The following is a 17,896-nucleotide window of genomic DNA, read 5'->3' on the forward strand; positions in this document are numbered from 1 at the left end:
AACCTCATGGACTCTAATCAGCTTCGTTTTGACAATAGAACAATTACATATAATTTAAAATAATTCCTCTTATTTTCAAAATTTTCCAATTTGGGACCAAAGTTTTGCATCAGAGATTGCCAAATTTACTGGAATTTGCTGGAGACTCCTCTCCAAATATGGAGAGATGACAAGTATATACTATACTTTGAGAGGTGACAAGTGTATACTATGCTTCGAGAGATGACAAGTATATACTATTCTTTGAAAGATGACAAGTATATACTATGCTTTGAGAGGTGACAAGTATATACTATGCTTTGAGAGGTGACAAGTATATACTATGCTTTGAGAGGTGACAAGTATATACTATGCTTTGAGAGGTGACAAGTATATACTATGCTTCGAGAGATGACAAGTATATACTATTCTTTGAAAGATGACAAGTATATACTATGCTTTGAGAGGTGACAAGTATATACTATGCTTTGAGAGGTGACAAGTATATACTATGCTTTGAGAGGTGACAAGTATATACTATGCTTTGAGAGATGACAAGTATATACTATGCTTTGAGAGGTGACAAGTATATACTATGCTTTGAGAGAGATGACAAGTATATACTATGCTTTGAGAGATGACAAGTATATACTATGCTTTGAGAGATGACAAGTATTTACTATGCTTTAAGAGAGATGAAAAGTCTATACTATGCTTTAAGAGAGATGAAAAGTCTATACTATGCTTTGAGAGAGATGACAAGTATATACTATGCTTAGAGAGAGATGACAAGTATATACTATGCTTTGAGAGAGATGACAAGTATATACTATGCTTTGAGAGATGACAAGTATATACTATGCTTTGAGAGAGATGACAAGTATATACTATGTTTTGAGAGAGATGACAAGTGTATACTATGCTTTGAGAGAGATGACAAGTATATACTATGCTTTGAGAGAGATGACAAGTATATACTATGTTTTGAGAGAGAAGACAAGTATATACTATGTTTTGAGAGAGATGACAAGTGTATACTATGCTTTGAGAGATGACAAGTATATACTATGCTTTGAGAGATGACAAGTATATACTATGCTTCGAGAGATGACAAGTATATACTATGCTTTGAGAGAGATGACAAGTATATACTATGCTTAGAGAGAGATGACAAGTATATACTATGTTTTGAGAGAGATGACAAGTATATACTATGCTTTGAGAGAGATGACAAGTATATACTATGCTTTGAGAGAGATGACAAGTATATACTATGTTTTGAGAGAGATATGCTTTTATAGGACTGTCTGTTAAATGTTTTTTACTTTGACAAGATTAAATATCAGTTGTATGTTATTTTGACAGAGTTGCCTGTTGAGTTTATCTTATGTTGCTAAGGTTGTATGTCATTATTTATCGTAAATTTACTTTAAAATAATTCTGTCATTTGAAACGTTTGTGGATACAGTCAAACCTGTCTATAAACACCGCTTTAAGGAGACACCAAAACTGCTCTTTAAACAGGTGGTCAATAGAGCAGGTTTAACTGTGCTTTAATATTTCCAATCAATTTTAGAAATTTTTGTGATAAAACTTTCATGGTTCCCCATATAATAGAATAGGAAGTCCAGTACATCTGCTGCACTTTGTTGTCCAGCATGCAGTGTGTTTACTTTCGTTATCAATTCCGAAAACCCATCAATACTAACCCACAATCCTGACATTTATCAACAGGGACCATGGGTACACTTTCATCATTTTCGGAAAAATATTTCGCTTTCTTGAGGGTTTCAGTTTGATTAATATATACAGTAACGACAACCTCAATGGGTTACCTTGTAATAGTGCAAGAACTGGAACAAATTGATATTTCTCTTGCCTACCATTGAAAACAATGGTTATAAGCATTTGTAATCTAATGGTTTTTCTGTGAATATGAAAATGGAGGTGACCATCAAATGCTGCAGGTCACATGATACTTTAACCCTTGATCACACAAGTGTTAAATATAATAGCTTAATGTACAGAGAACAGTATTTACAAGTTAAACTTTGTTAAAATAGGTTAAAGAAGGTTAAAATAGTTAAAGAAGGTTAAAATAGTTAAAGAAGGTTAAAATAGGACCAATAATGAAAATGAGTGTATATTCAAATCTGTTGACTACGTGAAAGTATGTTACTGAAGTGTGTTACAATATGTTTTAAAATCTTGTTCAAAACATAATTTGTCACTCATGGCTCTCCCAAGGTTTCTGAAGAAATGGGAAATGAATTAATCCAGGATAATTTATTTTTAAAGGCTATAATGTCAGTAGCTTATTGGGCATATATCAGTACATTGTAGTTTGTTTTTTTCCACTGGAATATTATCAAGGGCCATTTTTGCTTATCGCTGTACAAAAAATTGACCAGAGTTATTCATTGCTTAAATCGCGATGGACATAATGATCCTATTTAGTTTTCTGATAGGATGCGACAGTAACTTCCAAGGCCTGTATTTGCTTAGGCAAATTTTTCTGGATGAATAATTGTTAATTTGTATTTAAAAAAAACAAACCTGATTGCCCAAGTAAATGAAAGGGCCCTTGGTTAGACAATCATGCTTTGGGTTCAAAATTATCTAAAATGTGTATATTTTTTTCTTTTTTTTGTGTGTGTGTGGATTAGATCATCTTTCTAGGGAACACTTACCACTTCCAGCATTTTCATTATATCATTATCATATGGATAAAGTTGAAAAAAAATTGTGAATATGTTGACTCGGTTGACTTATTATTACACTACAGTCCTGACTCAGCATATATTTATTTAGGTTTGCAATATTAAAGATGCTACACCGCTTATAGCATGAACACTGCTTGTCACGAAATTGATTTTCACTTTCGATGAAAAGAGATATGAGATACAAACTTTGGAGGGCGGTAATAGCATAAATTATGTAGCTTTTGGTAATTTTTTTCAGTATACAACTGACTATCTTTGTTTTCAGTCGGTCATGATTACTTTTAATCATAAATTATGACTCCGCTTAATATTAATTTAACAATGTGATGTAATTTTCGGTATACTTTGTTCCTTAAATGTCACCATTCTGCAGCTGTCAAACAGTAGTAGATTATCTACTTTTTTCCTTGACTTTTTTTAGGGAAATCAAAGATTCTTAACGAAATTCTAAAACTTTGATCACTAATTGTATTATGTTTTCATTGAAATCATACATCTGACCATGATTTTGCCTTATACAGATCTGCTTTATGCTGTAGGGCAACTGTGCCCATAGCCGATAGAAAAATATTATTTTTATGATACATGTTTATGATTTTAGATTTAAGAAGCTGTCATATTCAGTAAACTAAGCTTCCATTTAGCTGTATGGGCACTACTAGAATCAGGATGAAAATTAGCCAGTTTCCTCTGGCCCTTATACCATGTCTGAAATATGGTGTTAGGGCCAGAGGAAATTCGGACTCAATGAAATTATGTTTGCTGTATTCACATGTTCAACTTTGTAGGACGATTTTTAACCTTGTTGGGTTAAGGATGACATCAAAAAATTTTCTGTTTCAAAAATATCAAATTGTAAGCATTTGGTTTGACCTCATAACCTTGCAGGTCATTACCAAAAGGAATATTGTTGTTGATAAAATTTTCATTGTACATGTATCTAACAAAACACTGTATAAATTGTTATTTTTAAGAGTTTCATTATTCTTTCTCTGACTATTTTGAGTATGAAATAAATATGTGAAAATTAAATTCCTTGAAAAAAAATTGATAAAGAAATTGATGATGTGTTTAATAACTTCTGCAAAAATACATTCAAAATAAACCCTGTATACGATGGGACATTGTTTTATTTTGTCAAATATTAATTTTTGAATTCTCAGAGTGTTTTGTTCTTCGTCTGGTCTACATAGACTTTGATCAGTAAAGATGTTGTACCATTGCAGCGTAATAATAACTGTTTGTTTAGATGTTCATGCTGATGAGAATGCATTGGATCGAAATCAAATATACAGTGTTATGCTGTACATTAATGTCAATTACTCATATATTTGTTGTAGGCAAAAAACATCTGAAAAGAGTGGGAACGTCTCCACACGCATGGTTCTTATTTTAATTATTTTGATTTTTATACATCCATGTTACTCAATAAATTATGAGATTTTCTTTTTAAGAAGTGTCATCTTTTCTTTTCACATGACCTTTTGATAACTGGCATTTGGCAAAGTACAAATGTAGGTCATTATTATGTGTTCAAAATTTCAACCATGCACCCGGTTGTTCAAAAAGTAATTAGGTTAATCGCAGTTTAACAACAATATTAAAATCTTGATAAAATAATTTCTAGTAAAATTTTTTGAAAAAAAATTCTGAAACTATAATACCTACCAGTCTCTTCATACCTGCTGATTTTGAAGAATATACACATATGATTTGAAGAAAAGGAGAAATGAGATTCTCATGTCTGCCCCTGGAGAGGGAAAAAACTGGACTATAGTTTATATACAAGTAGTGAAAACACATTTTTGGGCATCATTTGTTGGATTGCCATTGAAAATAATGCAAACTTGGTTAGAATTATCAGGATGGGAGGGCACTTTGATGGTATGCACATATTGGGCCTGACTGACTCCCAGGGGCTGATAGGCCAAGTCAAAATAGGTCAAATTGACTAAAATATGTTTGAAACCAGATGACTGTTAAGGCCCATTGGCCTCTTGTGTTTAGCTCCATTTCTCTGACATGTTCCACAGTCAATAAATGATTTATATCATCTTCTAAAATGTTGACATCGGCAGAGCTCGCATATAGTGTTAAACTTTCTTTTCAGTCAATCTCGAGTGAAAAAACAGACATACATATATGACAGTGAATTTCTCAGGTGGCCCTACCAATTCCGACTAATGGCATGATTCAATAGTCAATTTTGCATGAAGACATACTGTTGTAGTAATGTTCACACAAATTCAATTCCTTTTTATAATTAACAATCTTCAACCTTACATTGAATTGTTTTTAGCTCACCTGGACCGAAGGTCCGGTGAGCTTATGTCATGGCGCAGCGTCCGTCGTCCGTCCGTCGTCCGTCGTCCGTCCGTCAACATTTGCTTCAAATCGCTACTAGTCATAAAGTTATGAATGGATTTGAACCCAATTTGGTCAGAAACATTCTTGGCAGAAGGGGAACAGATTTTGCATAAATGGTGACTCTGACCCCCAAGGGGCCAAAGGGGCGGGGCCCAATAGGGGAAATAGAGGTAATTCTTTTAAATCGCTACTAGTCATAAAGTTATGAATGGATTTGAACCCAATTTGGTCAGAAACATCCTTGAGGGAAGGGGAACAGATTTTGCATAAATGGTGGCTCTGACCCCAAAGGGGCCAAAGGGGCGGGGCCCAATAGGGGAAATAGAGTTATTGCTTTAAATCGCTACTAGTCATAAAGTTATGAATGGATTTGAACCCAATTTGGTCAGAAACATCTTCGGGGGAAGGGGAACAGATTTTGCATAAATGGTGGCTCTGACCCCAAAGGGGCCAATGGGGCGGGGCCCAATAGGGGAAATAGAGGTAATTCCTTTAAATCGCTACTAGTCATAAAGTTATGAATGGATTTGAACCCAATTTGGTCAGAAACATCCTTGAGGGAAGGGGAACAGATTTTGCATAAATGGTGGCTCTGACCCCAAAGGGGCCAAAGGGGCGGGGCCCAATAAGGCAAATAGAGTTATTGCTTTAAATCGCTACTAGTCATAAAGTTATGAATGGATTTGAACCCTATTTGGTCAGAAACATCCTTTGGGGAAGGGGAACAGATTTTGCATAAATGGTGGCTCTGACCCCAGAGGGGCCAAAGGGGCGGGGACCAATAGGGGAAATAGAGGTAATTCCTTTAAATCGCTACTAGTCATGAAGTTATGAATGGATTTGAACCCTATTTGGTCAGAAACATCCTTTGGGGAAGGGGAACAGATTTTGCATAAATGGTGGCTCTGACCCCAGAGGGGCCAAAGGGGCGGGGACCAATAGGGGAAATAGAGGTAATTCCTTTAAATCGCTACTAGTCATGAAGTTATGAATGGATTTGAACCCAATTTGGTCAGAAACATTCTTGGGGGAAGGGGAACAGATTTTGCATAAATGGTGGCTCTGACCCCAGAGGGGCCAAAGGGGCGGGGCCCAATAGGGGAAATAGAGGTAATTCCTTTAAATCGCTACTAGTCATAAAGTTATGAATGGATTTGAACCCAATTTGGTCAGAAACATCCTTGAGGGAAGGGGAACAGATTTTGCATAAATGGTGGCTCTGACCCTAAAGGGGCCAAAGAGGCGGGGCCCAATAGGGGAAATAGAGGTAATTCCTTTAAATCGCTACTAGTCATAAAGTTATGAATGGATTTGAACCCAATTTGGTCAGAAACATCCTTGGGGGAAGGAGAACAGATTTGCATAAATGGTGACTCTGACCCCCGAGGGGCCAAAGGGGCAGGGCCCAGTAGGGGAAATAGAGGTAATTCATTTGAATCGCTACTCATCATAAAGTTATGAATGGATTTGAACCCAATTTGGTCAGAAACATCCTTGAGGGAAGGGGAACAGATTTTGCATAAATGGTGGCTCTGACCCCAAAGAGGCCAAAGGGGCGGGGCCCAATAGAGGTAATTCCTTTAAATCGCTACTAGTCATAAAGTTATGAATGGATTTGAACCCAATTTGGTCATAAACATCCTTGGGGGAAGGGGAACAGATTTTGCATAAATGGTGACTCTGACCCCAATGGGGCCAAAGGGGCGGGGCCCAATAGGGGAAATAGAGGTAATTCCTTTAAATCGCTACTGGTCATAAAGTTATGAATGCATGTTCTAAAAACAATTCTTGAGGTCTTTCAGACCTTAGAGAGTCTGGACTTCATTAATCTTTAAAGCAGTTCGGATTCCCACACTATAACCATATATAGCATTGTTAGAGATTTACAAATAAAACAAATTGAATATGAACATTATTTTGACATTTGGTCTAATCCAACCAGGTGAGCGATACAGGCCCCATGGGCCTCTTGTTATTAATCAGTATGGCTGTGAACCGACAAACTCAAAACAATGGTTGCTAAATAAATCTTGAATTGAAAAAGTCCAGATTATTTTTATGGTTGGAGTCACTTAAAAATGATTATTGAATTGTTTACACTTAAATTTCGATTTAGTGATTTCTTATAAGTTAAAAAGCATCCTGCATGCTGGTCTTTACTGAAATCCTGATCAATTTCCATACGTAGATTCCCTTGTTCACAAGTCAAAATTATTCCGACCTTTTATCAACTTTGATGCCAAGCTGACAGTAAAAAAAAAGTCGCTTAAGCATAACAATGATTGGACTACTTTGTTATTATAGCAGTGCATCTTCTATTTTGAGACTGACCAGAAAAAAAGGCTGATATTCTGTGTTCATTAGCGCTATTTCTTTAAGGATATTTAACATGGGTCCTCGTCAACTTATCTATGACAATTTTCACTGATATCTGCTATGCTTGATCAATTTTGAAACTAATTTTTTTTTTAAATAAATGTAAATATCAGAATGAAAACATGCTGAATGTTAAAAACCTGCTTTTATTAGATCAAAACAAAGTTTAAAGTTACACAAGTCTATACAGAAGAACAAAAATTATAAATCATGTGGAAATAACCAATTTAAATACTATCACTGATGAAAATGTTAAAAACAAAGTCAACGATTCACACAAAAGAATCCTGGAAGGAACAGCTTTAATGTATCTACAGACAAACCTTTGTTTTTAACTGTTTTGTGGTTAAAGGTGTTTTATGGTTAACTGTTCTGTGGTTAAATTAATGTTGTTTTGTGGATCATGGTTTTGTGTTGTTAAAGGCGTTTTGAGGTTAATAGTGTTTTGTGGTTTACAGTGTTTTGTGGTCAATAATGTTTTGTAATTGGTGGTGTTTTGAGGTTAACAATGTTTCGTGGTTAATGGTGTTTTTGCTTAATGATGTTTTTTTGTTAAATGTGTATTGTAGTTATGAAGTAATTGGTGTTTTGTGGTTAATGGTGTTTTGTAATTTATAATGTTTTGTGGTTAACAGTGTTTTGTGGTTAACATTGTTTTGTTGTAAATCGTGTTTTGTGGTTAAACCAGTGTTTTTTGGTTAACCCTGTTTTTTGGTTAACTGTGCTTTGTGGTTATAAACAGTGTTTTGTTGCTAATGGTGTTTTGTGGTTAACATTGTTTCGTGGTAATTTGTGTTTTGTGGTTAATGGTGTTTGTTATTTATGATGTTTTGTGGGTAATAGTGTTCTGTGGTTAATGGCATTTTATGGTTAATGGTGTTTTGTGGTTAAATTTGTTTCGAGTTTACAGTGTTTTGTAGTTTGCAGTGTTTTGTAGTTAATGATGTTTTGTAATTGGTGGTGTTTTGTGGTTAAATGTGTTTTGTAGTTAATGGTGTTTTCATTAATAGTGTTTTGTTGTTTAAGTCGTTTTTTGGCTAATGGTATTTTGTGGTTAACAGTGTTTTGTAATTAATATTTTTTTGTGGTTAATGGTGTTTTGTAATTAACGGTGTTTTGTAGTTAACAGCGTTTTGTTGTTAAAAACATTTTGTGATAAATGATGTTTTGTTGTTAACAATGTTTTGTGGTTAACAATGTTTTCTGGTTAAGAGTGTTTTGTAATTGGTGGTGTTTTATGGTAAACTGTTTTGTTAAAAACCGTGTTTTGTGGTTAATAGTGCTTTGTGGATCATTTTTTGTGTTTTGTGGTTAATGTTGTTTTGTAATCAATGATGTTTTGTGGTTAAAGGCGTTTTGGGGATAAAGGAGTTTTGTTGTTAATGGTGTTTTGTAGTTAACTGTGTTTTATGGATCATGTTTTTATGGTAAACATTGTTTTTTGGTTAAATGTGTTTTGAAGTTAAGTGTTTTGTAATTGGTGGTGTATTGTGGTTACTGGCGTTTTGTAATTAATGGTGTTTCGTGGTTAATGTTGTTTTGTAATTAATGGTATTTTGTGGTTGGCAGTGTTTTGTAATTAATGGTGTTTTGTGGTTAACAGTGTTTCGTGGTAAATGGTGTTTTGTAATTAATGATGTTTCGTACTTACTGGCGTTTTGTGGTTAATGGTGTTTGGTAGTTAATGTTGTGTAATTAATGGTGTTTTGTGGTTAGCAGTGTTTTGTAATTAATGGTGTTTCGTGGTTAACAGTGTTTTGTGGTTAATGGCGTTTGTAGTTAATTATGTTTTGGGGTTAACAGTGTTTTGTGGTTGATAGTGGTTAACAATAATTCGTGGTTAATGGTGTTTTGTGCTTAATGAAGTTTTTTGGTTAACTGTGTAATTTGTGTTTTGTGGTTTATGGTGTTTTGTAGTTTACAGTGTTTTGTGGTTAATAGTAGTTTATGGTTAACAGTGTTTTGTGGTTAACATTGTTTTGTGGTTAATGGTGTTTTGTGGTTCACAATGTTTTGGTTAAAATAGTGTTTTGTGGTTTCAGGTGTTTTGTGGCTAACTGTTTTTTGTGGTTAACTGTTTTTTGTGGGTCATGTTTTTATGGTAAACATTGGTTTTTTGGTTAAATGCGTTTTATAATTAATAATGTTTTGTGGTTAACAGTGTTTTGTAATTAATAGTGTTTTATGGTTAATGTTGTTTTGTAATTCATGATGTTTTTTGGTTAACTGTTTTGTGGTTAAGAGTGTTCTGTGGGTAATGGCGTTTTGTAGTTAGTGGTGTTTTTGTGGTTAAATGTGCTTTGTAGTTTACAGTGCTTTGTGGTCATAAACAGTGTTTTGTGGTTAACAGTGTTTTGTGGTTAACAGTGTTTCGCAGTGTGGTGTTTTGTTGTTAATGGTATTTTTTGTAATTTATTGTGTTGTGGTTAATGGCGTTTTGTGGTTAATGGTGTTTTGTGGTTTACAGTGTTTTGTGGTAAAACAGTGTTTTGTGGTAATTGGTGTTTCATAGTATGGTGTTTTGTTGTTAATGGTATTTTTTGTAATTGATGATGTTTTTTGGTTAATGGTGTTTTGTGGTTTATGGTGTTTTGTGGTTAATTGTGTTTTGTGGTTTACAGTGTTTTGTGGTCAATGGCGTTTTGTAGTTAATTATGTTTTGGGGTTAACAGTGTTTTGTGATTAAAACAGTGTCTTGTAGTGAAAACAGTGTTTTGTGGTTGATAGTGGTTAACAATGTTTCGTTGTTAATTGTGTTTTGTGCTTAATGATGTTTTTTGGTTAACTGTGTTTTGTAGTTATCAAGTAATTGGTGTTTTGTGGTTAATGGTGTTTTGTAATTTATAATGTTTTGTGGTTAATAGTGTTTCGTGGTAATCGATGTTTTGTGGTTTATTGTGTTTTGTAGTTTACAGTGTTTTGTGGTTAACATTGTTTTGTGGTTAATGGTATTTTGTAGTTTACAGTGTTTCGTGGTTTATAGTAGTTTGTGGTTAACAGTGTTTGTGGTTAACAGTGTTTCGTGGTAATCGGTGTTTTGTGGTTAATGGTGTTTTGTAGTTTACAGTGTTTTGTGGTGAATGATGTTTTGTAATTGGTGGTGTTTTGTGGTTAACAGTGTTTTGTGGTTAATTTTGTTTTGTAATTAATGGTGTTTTCCTGTTAACAGTGTTTTGTGGTTAACAATATTTTATGGTTAATGGTGTTTTGTGGTTCGCAATGTTTTAGTTAAAACAGTGTTTTGTGGTTAACAGTGTTTTGTGGTTAGCTATTTTTTGTGGGTCCTGTTTTTATGGTAAACATTTTTTTTGTTAAATGTGTTTTGTAATTAATGATGTTTTGTGGTTAACAGTGTTTTGTAATTTATTGTTTTGTGGTTAAAGGCATTTTGTGGTTAACATTGTTTTGTGGTTAATGGTGTTTTGTAGTTTATAGTGTTTGTGTTTAATGTTGTTTTGTAATTAATGGTGTTTTCTGCATAACAGTGTTTTGTGGTTAACAATATTTTAAGGGTAATGGTGTTTTGTGGTTCACAATGTTTTGTTTAAAATAGTGTTTTGTGGTTTCATGTGTTTTGTGGTTAACTGTTTTTTGTGGTTAACTGGATTTTGTGGGTCATGTTTTTATGGTAAACATTGTTTTTTTTTTGTTAAATGTGTTTTGTAATTAATAGTGTTTTGTGGTTAACAGTGTTTTGTAATTAATGGTGTTTTGCGGTTATAGGCGTTTCGTGGTTACTGGGGTTTTGTGGTTAATAGTGTTTTGTAATTAAGGGTGTTTTGTAGTTAACAGCGTTTTGTTGTTAAAAACATTTTGTGATAAATGATGTTTTGTTGTTAACAATGTTTTGTGGTTAACAATGTTTTCTGGTTAAGAGTGTTTTGTAATTGGTGGTGTTTTATGGTAAACTGTTTTGTTAAAAACCGTGTTTTGTGGTTAATAGTGGTTTGTGGATCATTTTTTGTGGTTAACAACAGTGTTTTGTGGTTAATGTTGTTTTGTAATCAATGATGTTTTGTGGTTAAATGCGTTTTGGGGTTAAAGGCGTTTTGTGGTTAATGGTGTTTTGTAGTTAACTGTGTTTTGTTGATCATGTTTTTATGGTAAACATTGTTTTTTGGTTAAATGTGTTTTGAAGTTAAGTGTTTTGTAATTGGTGGTGTATTGTGGTTACTGGCGTTTTGTAATTAATGGTGTTTCGTGGTAACTTGCGTTTTTTGGTTAATGGTGTTTGGTGGTTAGCAGTGTTTTGTAATTAATTGTGTTTTGTGGTTAACAGTGTTTCGTGGTAAATGGTATTTTGTAATTGATGATGTTTTGTAATTGGTGGTGTTTTGTGGTTAATGCTGTTTTGTAATTAATGGTGTTTCGTGGTAACTGGCGTTTTGTGGTTAATGGTGTTTGGTGGTTAATGTTGTGTAATTAATGGTGTTTTGTGGTTAGCAGTGTTTTGTAATTAATGGTGTTTTGTGGTTAATGGCGTTTGTAGTTAATTATGTTTTGGGATTAACAGTGTTTTGTGGTTGATAGTGGTTAACAATAATTCGTGCTTAATGAAGTTTTTTGGTTAACTGTGTAATTTGTGTTTTGTGGTTTATGGTGTTTTGTAGTTTACAGTGTTTTGTGGTTAATAGTAGTTTGTGGTTAACAGTGTTTTGTGGTTAACATTGTTTTGTGTTAATGGTGTTTTGTGGTTCACAATGTTTTGGTTAAAATAGTGTTTTGTGGTTTCAGGTGTTTTGTGGCTAACTGTTTTTTGTGGGTCATGTTTTTATGGTAAACATTGGTTTTTTGGTTAAATGTGTTTTGTAATTAATGGTGTTTTGTGGTTAACAGTGTTTTGCAATTAATAGTGTTTAATGGTTAATGTTGTTTTGTAATTCATGATGTTTTTTGGTTAACTGTTTTGTGGATAAGAGTGTTCTGTGGGTAATGGCGTTTTGTAGTTCGTGGTGTTTTTGTGGTTAAATGTGTTTTGTAGTTTACAGTGCTTTGTGGTCATAAACAGTGTTTTGTGGTTAACAGTGTTTTGTGGTTAACAGTGTTTCGTAGTGTGGTGTTTTGTTGTTAATGGTATTTTTTGTAATTTATGATGTTTTTGTGGTTAATGGTGTTTTGTGGTTAATGGTGTTTTGTGGTTAATGGTGTTTTGTGGTAAATGTTGTTTTGTAATTTATGGAGTTTTGCGGTTAAGAGTGTTCAGCGGGTAATGACGTTTTGTAGATAGTGGTGTTTTTTTGGTCAAATGTGCTTTGTAGTTTACAGTGTTTTGTGGTTAAAACAGTGTGTTTTGGTTAACAGTGTTTTTTGGTAAACTGTGCATTGTGGTTATAAACAGTGTTTTATTGCTAATGTTGTTAATGGTGTTAATATTGTAATTTATAGTGTTTTGTGGTTAATATTTGTTTGTGGTTAATGATGTTTTGTAATTGGTGATGTTTTGTGGTTAACAGTGTTTCGGGGTAATCGGTGTTTTGTTGCTTATGGTGTTTTTGTGGAAAATAGTGCTTTGTTGTTAATGGTATTTTGTATTTTATGATGTTTTGTTGTTAATGACGTTTTGTAGTTAGTTGTGTTTTGGGGGTTAACAGTGTTTTGTGATTAAAACAGTGTCTTGTAGTTAAAACAGTGTCTTGTAGTTAAAACAGTGTCTTGTAGTTAAAACAGTGTCTTGTAGTTAAAACAGTGTTTTGTGGTTGATAGTGGTTAACAATGTTTCGTTGTTAATTGTGTTTTGTGCTTTATTAAGTTTTTTGGTTAACTGTGTTTTGTAGTTATCAAGTAATTGATGTTTTGTGGTTAATGGTGCTTAGTAATTTATAGTGTTTTATAATTAATAGTAGTTTGTTGTTAACAGGGTTGCGTTGTAATCTATGTTTTTTGGTTAATGGTGTTATGTAGTTTACAATGTTTTATGGTTAGTAGTAGTTTGTGGTGAATGATGTTTTGTAATTGCTGGTGTTTTGTGGTTAACATTGTTTTGTGGTTAACATTGTTTTGTGGTTAATGGTGTTTTGTAGGTAATTGTGTGTTGTTGCTTAATGTGTTTTGTAATTAAATGTGTTTTTTGGTTAACAGTGTTTTATGGTTAACAGTGTTTTGTGGTTAACAGTGTTTCGTAGTGTGGTGTTTTGTTGTTAATGGTATTTTTTGTAATTTATGATGTTTTTGTGGTTAATGGTGTTTTGTGGTTAATGGTGTTTTGTGGTTAATGGTGTTTTGTGGTAAATGTTGTTTTGTAATTTATGGAGTTTTGCGGTTAAGAGTGTTCAGCGGGTAATGACGTTTTGTAGATAGTGGTGTTTTTTTGGTCAAATGTGCTTTGTAGTTTACAGTGTTTTGTGGTTAAAACAGTGTGTTTTGGTTAACAGTGTTTTTTGGTAAACTGTGCATTGTGGTTATAAACAGTGTTTTATTGCTAATGTTGTTAATGGTGTTAATATTGTAATTTATAGTGTTTTGTGGTTAATATTTGTTTGTGGTTAATGATGTTTTGTAATTGGTGATGTTTTGTGGTTAACAGTGTTTCGGGGTAATCGGTGTTTTGTTGCTTATGGTGTTTTTGTGGAAAATAGTGCTTTGTTGTTAATGGTATTTTGTATTTTATGATGTTTTGTTGTTAATGACGTTTTGTAGTTAGTTGTGTTTTGGGGTTAACAGTGTTTTGTGATTAAAACAGTGTCTTGTAGTTAAAACAGTGTCTTGTAGTTAAAACAGTGTCTTGTAGTTAAAACAGTGTCTTGTAGTTAAAACAGTGTTTTGTGGTTGATAGTGGTTAACAATGTTTCGTTGTTAATTGTGTTTTGTGCTTTATTAAGTTTTTTGGTTAACTGTGTTTTGTAGTTATCAAGTAATTGATGTTTTGTGGTTAATGGTGCTTAGTAATTTATAGTGTTTTATAATTAATAGTAGTTTGTTGTTAACAGGGTTGCGTTGTAATCTATGTTTTTTGGTTAATGGTGTTATGTAGTTTACAATGTTTTATGGTTAGTAGTAGTTTGTGGTGAATGATGTTTTGTAATTGCTGGTGTTTTGTGGTTAACATTGTTTTGTGGTTAACATTGTTTTGTGGTTAATGGTGTTTTGTAGGTAATTGTGTGTTGTTGCTTAATGTGTTTTGTAATTAAATGTGTTTTTTGGTTAACAGTGTTTTATGGTTAACAGTGTTTTATGGTTAACAATGCTTTGTGGTAATTGGTGTTTTGTGGTTAATAGTGTTCTGTGGTTAATAGCGTTTTTTTTATTTATTGTGTTTTGTGTTTAAGTGTTTTGTAATTAATGTTGTATTGTGGTTAATGGCGTTTTGTTGTTTACATTTTTTGTGGTTAATGGCGTTTTGTGTTTAATGTCGTTTTGTGGTTAATAGTGTTTTGTGGTTAACAGTGTTTTGTAATTTGCGTTGTTTTGTTATCTAGCGTGTTTCTTTTGAGTTCGGGTAAATCTATCTATGATTTTACTTCTGATATATGTTTGAATTCTCTTTGAATGATATATATGGTGTTACCATAGGAATATAGTTTATGTTGACCACCATATAATGTACGTGCTTTACCGTAGAAATATATTTTATGTTGTCCACCATGTAATATATGCGATGTTACCATAGACATATATTTTATGTTGTCCACCATGTAATATATGTGGTGTTACCATAGAAATATATTTTATGTTGTCCACCATGTAATATATGCGATGTGACAATAGAAATCTGTTTTATGTTGTCCACCATGTAATATATGCGATGTTACCATAGAAATCTGTTTTATGTTGTCCACCATGTAATATATGCGATGTTACCATAGAAATCTGTTTTATGTATTCCACCATGTAATATATGCGATGTTACCATGTAAATCTGTTTTATGTTGTCCACCATGTAATATATGTGATGTTAAATAAAAATATGTTGTATGTTGTCCACCATATAATACATGCGATGTTACCATAGAAATCTGTTTTATGTTGTCCACCGTGTAATATATGTGATGTTACCATAGAAATACATTTTATGTTGTCCACCATGTAATATATGTAATACCGTATTACCATAGAAATCTGTTGTATGTTGTCCGCCATATAATACATGCGATGTTACCATAGAAATACATTTTATGTTGTCCACCGTGTAATATATGTGGTGTTACCATAGAAATACATTTTATGTTGTCCACCATGTAATATATGTGATGTTACCATAGAAATATATTTATGTTGTCCACCGTGTAATATATGTGATGTTACCATAGAAATCTGTTTTATGTTGTCCACCATGTAATATATGCGATGTTACCATAGAAATACATTTTATGTTGTCCACCGTGTAATATATGTGATGTTACCATAGAAATCTGTTGTATGTTGTCCGCCATATAATACATGCGATGTTACCATAGAAATACATTTTATGTTGTCCACCGTGTAATATATGTGGTGTTACCATAGAAATACATTTTATGTTGTCCACCATGTAATATATGCGATGTTACCATAGAAATATATTTTATGTTGTCCACCATGTAATATATGCGATGTTACCATAGAAATCTGTTTTATGTTGTCCACCATGTAATATATGTGGTGTTACCATAGAAATATATTTTATGTTGTCCACCATGTAATATATGCGATGTTACCATGGAAATCTGTTTTATGTTGTCCACCATGTAATATATGCGATGTTACCATAGAAATATATTTTATGTTGTCCACCATGTAATATATGCGATGTGACAATGGAAATCTGTTTTATGTTGTCCACCATGTAATGTATGCGATGTTACCATAGAAATATATTTTATGTTGTCCACCATGTAATATATGCGATGTGACAATGGAAATCTGTTTTATGTTGTCCACCATGTAATATATGTGATGTTACCATAGACATATATTTTATGTTGTCCACCATGTAATGTATGGGATGTTACCATAGAAATATATTTTATGTTGTCCACCATGGAATATATGCGATGTTACCATGGAAATATGTTGTATGTTGTCCACCATGTAATATATGCGATGTTACCATAGAAATCTGTTTTATGTTGTCCACCATGTAATATATGCGATGTTACCATAGAAATCTGTTTTATGTATTCCACCATGTAATATATGCGATGTTAAATAGAAATATGTTGTATGTTGTCCACCATATAATACATGCGATGTTACCATAGAAATCTGTTTTATGTTGTCCACCGTGTAATATATGTGATGTTACCATAGAAATACATTTTATGTTGTCCACCATGTAATATATGTAATACCGTATTACCATAGAAATCTGTTGTATGTTGTCCGCCATATAATACATGCGATGTTACCATAGAAATACATTTTATGTTGTCCACCGTGTAATATATGTGGTGTTACCATAGAAATACATTTTATGTTGTCCACCATGTAATATATGCGATGTTACCATATAACTATGTTTTATGTTGTCTACCGTGTAATATATGTGATGTTACCATAGAAATACATTTTATGTTGTCCACCATGTAATATATGCGATGTTACCATAGAAATCTGTTTTATGTTGTCCACCATGTAATATATGCGATGTTACCATAGAAATATATTTATGTTGTCCACCATGTAATATATGTGATGTTACCATAGAAATATGTTGTATGTTGTCCACCATGTAATATATGCGATGTTACCATAGAAATACATTTTATGTTGTCCACCATGTAATATATGTGGTGTTACCATAGAAATACATTTTATGTTGTCCACCATGTAATATATGTGATGTTACCATGGAAATCTGTTTTATGTTGTCCACCATGTAATATTTGTGATGTTACCATAGAAATCTGTTTTATGTTGTCCACCATTTATATATATATGCGATGTTACCATAGAAATATATTTATGTTGTCCACCATGTAATATATGTGATGTTACCATAGAAATCTGTTGTATGTTGTCCACCATGTAATATATGCGATGTTACCATGGAAATCTGTTTTATGTTGTCCACCATGTAATATATGCGATGTTACCATAGAAATACATTTTATGTTGTCAACCATGTAATATATGTGGTGTTACCATAGAAATATATTTATGTTGTCCACCATGTAATATATGGGATGTTACCATAGAAATCTGTTGTATGTTGTCCACCATGTAATATTTGTGATGTTACCATAGAACTATGTTGTATGTTGTCCACCATGTAATAGATGCGATGTAACCATAAAAATATGTTTGATGTTGTAAACCATGTTATATATGTGATGCCACAATAGAAATATTTGTATGCAATATATTTGATTTTGAAATAGATATTTTCTCTGTTGCCAACAGCATAGTATGTGTATTGCTGCTATGGGAAAATGTTTGTTTTCTACGTGGTTACTCGTGTGATTTTTAGTTGTATTCGATTGTATTTTATTTGTGAAGATACATCTGTACTTAACAATTTCTAAGTATTGCTATTG

The 17,896-nt window shown here is 32.9% G+C and overlaps 1 long non-coding RNA gene across 1 annotated transcript; it reads left to right on the forward strand.

Moving 5' to 3' along the window:
* Positions 1–210: 210 nt before the first annotated feature.
* On the forward strand, positions 211–4,155 carry LOC117343775. The gene is made up of 2 exons (XR_004536080.1): positions 211–2,032; positions 2,072–4,155. It is a non-coding gene; the product is annotated as an uncharacterized LOC117343775 (long non-coding RNA).
* Positions 4,156–17,896: the final 13,741 nt, after the last annotated feature.

The sequence above is a fragment of the Pecten maximus genome, chromosome 15 (genome assembly GCF_902652985.1).
Source record: "Pecten maximus chromosome 15, xPecMax1.1, whole genome shotgun sequence".
NCBI classification, from domain to species: Eukaryota; Metazoa; Mollusca; class Bivalvia; order Pectinida; family Pectinidae; genus Pecten; species Pecten maximus.